The sequence below is a fragment of the Crocodylus porosus genome, unplaced genomic scaffold, assembly GCF_001723895.1.
Source record: "Crocodylus porosus isolate Cpor-Errol unplaced genomic scaffold, CroPor_comp1, whole genome shotgun sequence".
Classification (NCBI taxonomy): Eukaryota; Metazoa; Chordata; order Crocodylia; family Crocodylidae; genus Crocodylus; species Crocodylus porosus.
The window spans coordinates 34,441,488-34,451,709 of record NW_017728943.1 but is presented as its reverse complement, the minus strand read 5'-3'; positions in this window follow the sequence as shown (position 1 = coordinate 34,451,709).

Sequence of the window (10,222 nt, the reverse complement as noted above, 5' to 3'; positions counted from 1 at the left end):
ATGGAACAAGGCTGGGGGCCAGTTTGGACTTTCCCACTCCAAGTTGCTCAGTGCAGTGACCTAGAGACTGCAGCCACAGCTTTTCCCTTCCCCTGTTCCTAGCTGTTGAGGGCACCTCTCCCCAGTCGTGCCAAGCCCATCCAAGTGGGGGTCATTGGCCATCACCCCTGAGCCCTGGGAAGTGGGAAAGAGCCCAAAATCAGGGCTTTTGTCCCCCAGCTGCCCAGTCTGGGAACAGCTGGTGAAGCACCTTTCCCCACCAGCACCAAGTCCATCCAGATGAGCCAGTCCCAACACCCCCCCACCAAGCCCCAGGAAGCAGGGAAAAGTAGGTCCCCCAGGCCTCACAGGGCCTCACAGGGCTCTGGCAAAGCAGCAGGCAGCCATGTCCATTTCAATACACTGCAGTTGCCCATGGTTATTTGAAATTTTCCCACAACTGCTCTAGGCAGCATGGAGGCTGGCTGGCCAGGTCATAGGGCAGGAACCAGTCCAGAAGGAGGGGCCAGGATAAACATGACTTGGGGCTAGTGGGACAGGGTAGAGTCCACAGGCAGGGCTTGCTGTATTGGTGGAGATTGGGCCATGTTGGACCATTGTCAGAGGAAGTGGATGGGGATGGGAATGGGGATAGCCCAGGAATTAAATCATTAACACTTGAACAAGGCTGGCTGGATGAACATGGGTGTGCCACTGATTGTGCACCTCACCATGTTGTTGCCCCCCTGGTCAATTGATTTCCCTTCCACCCCAGCAATTAGCATTGCCTGCAACCCCAGCACCTAGCTAGTCCAGTGTGCAAAGTTTCCCACCCCCCAGCTAGGGCCCAGAAACACCCCAAGCTAAGCCCCAACCAAAGCCTGAAGCCCCCCTGCCCAAGCTCCCATCAACCACCTTCCAAAGGCACCAAACACAACACCAGTTGAAGACCAGCCACTTGTTCCCCAACCCAAACCCTGACTTACCAGAAAGGTTTCATGTAGAGTTCCACATCATTTGACATGCCACCATCCTGTCCCGGGTCCATCTCCTGGGGCTCCTGAGTTCCAAGTTCAGCAATGGGGCTCAGGAAGAGGATCACAGAGGACACCAGGTCCTCAGAACTTTCTGGGTGCGGGGGCAGAAGTAGGCTGCTGCTTCACTGCCATCTCTTTCTTGCTTGTCACAGCAGACTGGCCCTGAGGCTGTGCATTGGACTGTGTGGTGAGGAGCCACAGCTTGATCCTTCTCAAGGATCTCTGTGAGCTCAGTTGCAGAAGGGTGTCTGGGGCAGTCAGGACCCTGATCCCCTGTTGGCATCCCCGCCCTTCATGTGGAGGGATTTCAGGGACTTTATCTTGATCCTGACTTGGAGCCAGGGCCTACTGATGCCCCCGTGTCACTATCTGCACTACAGTCCTGATAGAGGGCCCAATTCTGCCAATTCCTTTTAGTTTCCGTCACTGTAATTGCAATAGTCCTCTCCACAGTTCAAATTAGATGCCTGCCTTACAGAGTCCAGGGTGGAATCTTTTGGCTCATGCTTGCCAAGTGAGTTGGACATTAATCAACAAAAAGTTTGTGTGTTGCTAGCTGGCATGTAATCTGCAGGCTCTTTGCATGGGGTTGCACCTCCAGGGGCAGGAGGGGGAGATGGCTTGGTGCCAGAACTGCCCCTTATGTAGTAAAGTACAGGGAATGGAAGGTCTGTCCACACAGAACAGAGGGTGGGGGAGGGACCACTGCATGCTCAGACACTGGAGGACTGCAACCTGGATGGCCCATCTGTGGGGAGTCCTTACACATTAATGGAACACAAGCTGGGTAACACAGATCAGAGACAATCCTGCCCTGGAGTGATAATTTGGAGCTGTGTAGTGAGTTAAATGAATTAAAATTACTTTTAGGTGTTAATGTGTGGACAGTCCAGGTCCTAAGAGCTCCAGAAGCCACCCAAAGTGATCATGTAACATAGCCCTAAGTTTCCATGATGCTGGTAGTCAATAGAGTTAGTCAAAATTTAAGTCCTATTTTAAAAGGGCCTTTTTCAAACAAGGACCTCCTCCCACACATTACCACATCATTGTGCCCTGCTCATCACTACAAGTCAAAGAGAACTAGAACACTATCGAATGCTCAAATTTTGTGGAACTGAACAACAAAATAGGTTATCAGGTCTGACTACACTCTCTTGCCCTTCTTCTCTTTCCAGGGCCTCATCCTGGGCCAGCTCATCCTACTACAGGGAGTTTTGCTCAAATTTATCCTTTGTTTCCAATGTATTCTTTAACAGATTTTTTTCCTAAGAGATAATCTGATAAGGCTCTGCAACAGTATTTGCTTGTAAGAAACTTTTCTATCTATAAGCAGTTTAACAACACTTCCTAATTAACCCCCTTGGGTTAGCCACAGGCTAAAGCCAGGATTAATGCAATAGCATTGAGTAAAGGAAAACGCAGGCTGAACATAAGGACGTTTCCTTACTGTGAATATCAAATTGTGGAACACACTTCAGGGACCTGATGAATGCTCCTTAGCCAAATGATTTCAAATTGAGGCCCTCAGGAATAAACAAGCAGATGTGTAAATTGGATACCCTTGTAGAATCACTTCTGAACAACCTTGTACAGTCTGGTTTAGGTACTTGTGAATCATGGGCAGAAACATAGCTCAACTAGTTGCCAGCTATTATGCCTCATGGTATGTATGAACCACACACAAACCAAGCAAGAGAAATACATGTTGAGAGACTAAAGAGTGGATCCTTATTTATTGGCGGAAGTAAGGGAATTTACTGCAGGACCCTCAAAGGAAGAAAAATTATAGGTAGGGCCTACTTAAATCATGCTTCTGTGATTTTCATGGAAAATGAAAAACAGCAGTTTCTGCGATCACCACGAGAAATGGAGTTTCCTGAAAGTTTGCATGGAATTGCCCAAGAAAAATAAAAGCTTACCAGAATACAAAGGAAGCACAGCAATTCCTGCAGCTATATAGCACCTGGTTTGAGAAAGAGCTACTGAGAGGCTGAGCTACTGACATAGACTTAGTGAAGGTGCTAGACAGGAAAGCAAAAGCATTCAAGTGCCATATTTTAAGAAGCCAGATGCAATGCTGCAGCAATTCTGAAGTCTGAAGATGAGTGATTGGCCTCTTGGGTGAGGGGTGGGGCTGCCAAGGCCCTTTGGCCAATCGGCATTGGGGGGCAGGGCTACTGCAGAAAGACCGTGAAATTGGCTCCCTTCATCTCACCCCAATTTAGGTGGGTCCTTAGTTGTAGGACCCTGAAGTCACAAAGCATGGAAAGGAAAAGGCTGCAGGACATGAGAAGAGTTGTATGAAGCTGGAAAGGAAGAAGTGAGAGAGGGCCCGAAAAAGATGAAAGGCTATAATATAATGGAGCTCACTGAAGACTATTCTAAACAGGGGATGGAAAATGCTAACCAAGTTAGAATCATTCTAATATTATAAAAGCCATAGTCTGTCTGTGTCTGTATGTCTATAATGCTTATTCACACTCTGCTTGGCTGACAGAAACAACCAATCAGAGTGCAAATACAGCATTCAGACAGGAGGTGGTGGTGCAGTGGAGTGCTGCCATGATGGTGGGGACACAGGGTACAGAGCAGGGGGTGGGGGGCAATGGCAACAGAGCGGACAGAATAGGGGCACCCCCTTGCTCCTGGGAAGTGGTGGTGGCAACACAGGGTGGGGAGGAGTCAGGACATCGTGTGGGGTGGAGGTAAGGCCAGCAGTGCTGGCCTTTCTCCCCGCCTTGCAGCCAGTGAGTATGGAAGGGGGGGTGGCGAGGCCAGCGCTGCCAGACTCACCCCCTCTCAATCCTGTGCTGTTTCCTCCTGACATGGGGGGTGGCGGCGATAATCAGCGGGCAAGGAACCTCCAGGGGTCATCTAGTCCAAACCCCTACCTGAGGCAGAATCATTCCTATCCAAACCATGCTTTATAAATTCATAATCTAAACTTTTTTTAAAACTATCATCAACCCTAACATAATGCAAGACAGAACAAACACCCTACCCTGTCTCAGGTAAAGCAGGAAAACCATGGCAGCCAACACCCTGCCTGAATGAAAAGGGGAAGTTAATACAAGGGCCTGAAAGCACCTCCATGTTTATCCAAGACAATTTTCTAGGCCCTTCGTAGTTAACTGTGTATTATAGTAGCAGCTAGTTAACAGCTTGGAATGGTTAACCAAAAATTATCACATCTTTACTCGCAGCAAAACAGGGAAACCTGAAGGACAACCTGAAGAGAGGAAGCCTGAAGGGCCAATCCCCAACAATATTATTTCTCTTTGGGAGAAATTCTTTGCTCATTTCCATGAAATGCTGCTGAAGCAGAGATTGCATTAGTGTAAATGAAGGCAAAAAATGGAGACAGAAAGATCTGCCAAGAGACATGTCCAATATTAACAAACAGGCCTAAGTAGAGCTTAAATTGATGCACATGCTTATCACCACTCGCTTTTACTCATAGAATTACACAGGAGGCACCGAAAGGCAGATTCACTTGACTGGAGGGTGTATTTTGCCATTGTAGCTGGCAGGGGCCCTTGGAGTTAAAAATGCCACCATAGGCTGAGTGAGGTTGTGCCGCAGAAGCAGCCCACAGGCAGTGGCAAAGGTAGGGGTGGGTGCTGGCTGATGGGGCATCAGCCCTATGTGCAGATGTAGGGGTTGGGTACCAGAATGGAGGGGGAGAAGCTGCTGAAACTGCTATTTGGGACACTGTGCTACAGCAGCAGCAGCAGGAACAGTCCAAGTCCACCACAGCAGCAGAAGCCACCACCATCCTTCACCCCCAGTGCATCAGGTGCTGCATCCAGAGTGTGGTGACATCACATCACAGAAGTAGCCACCAGGGTCCTCAAGTCTCCCAGTGAGGTAAGACTTGCTTTTCCCACACAGCATCCTGCCTTCTCCCCTCCACTTTTCCAAGGGCACCAGAGGAGTTAGTTATGTCTCTGCTCACATGCTACCAGGACAGGTGAAGAAATACGTAACACTGACTCAGGTGGCCAGGTGGCTCACTGGCTCAGACCGTGGCTGGGCAAAAGGATTTCCAAAGCAGCCTGTACCAATGCAGTGCCTGTGTCATTTGTCATGAATGTAAATGCTGCCCTTCTGTGGTGGAGCCCCAGATGGCAATTCCTCTTTAATGCCCCTAAGGATAGCATAAATAGAAACAATATGCATCTCTGTCCCACTAAAGGGAAACTTGACCCTACACATGAAGCATGGATTGTGACTGCACCAATGATTCGTGAGTCAGTTCAGAGGGAGTTAGAACCAACACAAAACTTTTTGCCATGCTTCAGGGATATCTACTTTAAGATTAAAAGAATCCTGCTTAACTACAGTTTTTGTACATCCCCCAGTTCCTCCTGGTCCTTGATGGAATCTGAGGTCACCATAACATATGCTATGAGTGAGCCTGGCTCAGAGGCATAACTAGCCACTTTGGCACCCTACACTAAGCACTTGAAAGCCCCTGGCACTGAAAGAACCTGACACTAAACACTTGAAAGCCGCCACTGAATTGGTGCCCTGCTCATCCTACCTTAGTTATGTTACTGGCCTGGCCTCATGCCCTTCCAAGCTGCAAGTCTTCCAACATTTTCCAAAATACATCTGAACTATTGCATGAATGCAAACAAACTGGGAAAGGCTCAATCATCACTAGCAGGAATGAAACAATTGAGTACCCATTTGCTACTCAAGAAGGACATCTAGAGGTGTCATGAAGTACTAGAACTGTCTGATCCCCATGAGAGAGTTAGTTATGTCTCTTTTTCAGCATGTATGAATCTGTTGTGTCACTCCACTGTCTAGCAGTCTCCCTCAAACTGAGGAGCACGGGTACCTACTAGGAATCTGTCAACAGAAAGGAATTGCAAATCAGCAGGGAAAGGAAGGAACGAAGGAAACAACTTTACAACCTCCCTAAACTAACTGGGAACACTATAGTGTGGCTTTTTTTACTGCTTTTATTACTATTGTTGTTCTTCTTATTAATAACTGTAACATTGAACGGCAGCAGCATAACTTCATAAAAAGTGTGTGCATAGGATTACTGTATTTCCAGTTCCAAATATGAGGACACCTGTCGGTGCATACCTCACTCCCAACCCACAGCTCCCTGTTCCTGCCAGTGCCCCTCACTCCTACCCTGCACCTCCCTTCCCCCCATCCCTGCTGCTCCCCCTCACTCCTGACTCACAGACCCCTGGCCCTGCCAGTGTCCCTCACTCTGGACCCACAGTCCCTCACCCCCCAAGCTATAATCATGCCCCTCACTCCCAACCCACAGCCCCCTAGCTCTGCCAATGCACCTAACTCCTGACCTGAAGCCCCTTGCTCCCCCCAGACCTGCTGGAAGGGGCCCCCAGCTGCCCCCATCCCAACTGGGATGGACCATGGTGACACTGATTCAGTGGGCTGCACTGGAGTAAGTCCAGCCCTGATGTGGGCAGGAGGGAGGAGAATGGGAGGCCCTCCCTCCCCCTGGGCTGGGATCCTAGTGCCATGCCAGACAGCCTGGCCAGGCCCTGCTCAATCAGCATCTCCTGGCTAGTCCAGCCCTACGACCAAAGACACCAGCTCAAAGGCTTTTCCCACATCCCTACCTACCCCAGAGCCACACTCACATACATATGATTGCCCACCACCACCCCACAGTATAAATAAATAACATTCAAACCCTTGGCAGACAGCCCATGCCCTGCAAGAAAAGACCATAGGCAGCCACAAACATCCCTCTTTTCCCTGCCAGAATCATGCACAGCCCCAAAAATACAACAAAAGCCTCCAGGGCTGCTGGTTTCTTTGTGCTTGGGCCTCAACAGTCTTGGCTGCCCCAAAATCAGAAAAGAACAAGAAAAGCCATTTTGGCCCCACCAAGTTCCCCTTCCTCAGAGATGCTCCAAGTGCTCCGATTGAAGCATAGGCCTCAATCTGGCCCAGTTCGCCAAGTTCTGCATCTTTCCACCCCAGAGCCATGCCACTAGTCCGTTTGGTTCTGGGGCCCATGACAGCTTCCATGCGTCACGGTGAAAAAAAAACTTCTGCATACCTGGATCCAGGGACTATTCTCTACCTCCCCCTGGACCACACTCATATACATATGATGGCCTACCACCACCCCACGGTAAAAAAAAAATTTCAAACCCATGACAGACTTCTTGCCCTGTGCCCTGCAAGAAGGGGCCATAGGCAGCCACAAATATCCCCCTTTTCCCTGCCAGCATCATACACAGTCCCAGAGATACAACAAAGCCTCCAGGGCTGCTGATTTCAACAGTCTCGGCTGCCACCACCAACACTTCCAAGTGGGCTGGCTGCCAGTCTACATGAAAATATGATAGGGCTCTGCAACACATCCTGAACCCAGCCAGCCACCTTGGATTTAAAGTACAGACTGGGGTAACTGGGCTGCATGTGAATAGGAGACGGAAGCAATATTAGAGTAAGAGCTGTACTACCTTTGCAGTAAAGACATACCCATTGGCGATGCGTAGGGGGTACATGTGGATGCACGTGCACCCCCTGAGATCGGCCATGCACACCCTGGAAACGCCAGCTGCAAAACCGGAAGTGCTGGCTGAAGTGCTCTTCCAGTTTCATCGCTGGTGATTTCTGGCTCAGCGATCAGCCACTGGAGGATCCGCTCCACAGGTCGGTGACCCTCCCCCTAGTCAGTGATCTGGTGCCCCCCCAGACTTGAGAGGCACCAGTCGCTCATGGACATACACACCGCAAGTCTGGGGCAGAAGTGGGAACTTAACACACGTAGAGGTTGCTACTTTGTGCCTTTAGGTCAAGACCATCTTTTCTTGACCAGCCTTGTCCCCCAGGAGCCCCTCATTCCCCTCCCCCCATAACTGTCACAGGGGAAGCTACATGGAGTCCCAGTTGAGTACATCTTTCCTAATTTTTTCCTATTTTAAATTTCAACCCAACTCTCTGTGTACTATGCTAAGCCATTTTCCTTCCTCTTTATAATACTATGCGGTACACCAGAGGTGTCAAATATGCAGCCTGCAGAATTGTGTCATTTGACCTGCTCTGGGGCCAGAAACTTGGCAGTAGAAAGACAGAAGCTGGTGTGGTTCTGGGAGTCATGGTCATTCATACTGTTGCCACTGTTAAATTTACAGCCCCGTGAACTGGTCCTGCGCTCCTGATCCAGCTGATGAGTTTGACATCCCTGCAGTATACACTCCAAAACATTATAGAAGCTTATGTCCTAGATTAGCTCCAATTTAGGAGATAGAAGGATTAATTTGAGGAAAGATGAAAAGCAGGAATATATAGCATAAAGCTAATCATATGGCTCCCTCACTTTGTCATTCCTCCTCTGTAAACTAACTGCAGTTTCTGTAACATTTTTTTCCCTAGGATGCAACAGCTTGTGAGGGGATGGTCCTGATAGTCTCATAACAGGTATAACTGCTTGTCTACAGTGTTTCCTCCTGCATCTTCTAATGCATAATTTGTGGGATGTTGTACATAATCATTTGCCTGGGATGATGAAAGGAAACAATACTTTCACCCGCATAAAAATAGTCATAATATTAGAAATGGAACTGTTCTTCAGATAAGTTTTTTAGTACTCAAATGTTGTTTTTTAGTACAACATTGAGCACCAAAAAGAGCAACAGCCCTACATGAAGTGGAAATTACTAAAGTGATGTGGCCTAGATTTGTTTAGTGCAAGACTGCTTGTCTTCTGAGAATTACCATCGTGTAAGAGCAAGGCATATTTCCAAAATGACATTATAGAGCAATCCATCCATTAGTTCCCTATAGTTAAGTTGGCCTCTGTTCTTATTATACACCTCAGCCATTCTGAACTAGAGTTGCCTGGGAAAGTATTTCCTGTCCTGCTAAACTTTCCACAGACTACAGGGGTTTTCCCATTCTGCATCAGGGAAACAGCGAGATGGACCTTTTAGAGCAGGCAGGCAGGCATGGGCAAAATACAGCTCACAGGCCAGATCCAGCTGACTAAGGGATTTTGTCTGATCCACAGCATGTCTCTCAACCCCAGCCAGCCCAGACGCAGGGGGCAGCCTGGGCCATGATGTGTGCAGCCAGTCCTGCTGCCCCCTGGCATTCAGAAAGGCTGGGGCGTTGTGGCAACTGGACTTGCTTCTTGGCTGCTGCTTGGTTGCTTCCTGGCCCTGCTGCCTGAGAACCACCATCACAACCCAGACCCACTGCTGGGGGCAGGACCTGCATGGCAGGATGCTTGGCCAGGCAGCTGTGATGGGACTGCAGGCAGATGGGAAACAGTGCTCAAGAGCAGGATGGGCAGGCATGACCAGGGCTGGAATCATAGGGTGGGGATGGTACAAGGCCAGAGCTTGGGGCAGAACTGTGATCTGCTGCCTGCCTGCTCCTGCAACACATGCCAGTTCCATAGGCAGGGGTGTGCAGGGATTGGATCACAGTTCTTCCCCAGCCCCATGCTATCACCACCCCCATGATCCTGGGGTCACCATAGAGACCAGACAGGACCTGCACAGACAGGATGCGCGGCCAGGTGGACAGGATGGAGCCACGGGTAGGTGGGGAGCTGCATCTAGAAGTGGGTTGGACAGGCGGGGCTGGGACTGCAGGTTCCCCACATGTTCCTGCCCACGGAAATGGTGCCCATCACAGGGGCATGTGGACAGATCATAGCTCTGCTCCATGCCTTATGCTGTCACCAGCCCAAAATCCTGACCCTGGCCCCACCTGTCCATTCTGCTGTCAAACACAGCTCCTTGCCCTCCTGCAGCCCCATTCTGCCCACTTGCCCATGCACCCTGCCCACAAGGGTCCCAGTCAGTCCCCATGGAGACTCTGGGATCACAGGGCAGGGACAGTGTGGGTCCTAGGCCCAGGGCAGAGCTGCAATCCACCCCTCTCCATGGAACTAGCACCCATTCTCAGGGGCATGTGGAGAGTGGATTGCAGTTCTGCTCTGGGCCCTGGCTCCCTGCTGTCACAGCCCTGCAATCCCAGCTCTGGCCCCATCCACCCATCCTGCTCCCAGATGCTGCTTCCCACCCACCAGCCACCCCAAGCCAGCCACCGAACTCAACCCAGTGGAGAGCAGAGCCACTTAGGGAGTTATGGTGAAATGATGGCCGCAGCTGGAGTACTGCGTCCAGTTCTGGGCGCCACACTTCAAGAGGGACGTGGACGATATGGAAAGAGTTCAGAGGAGGGCCACTCGT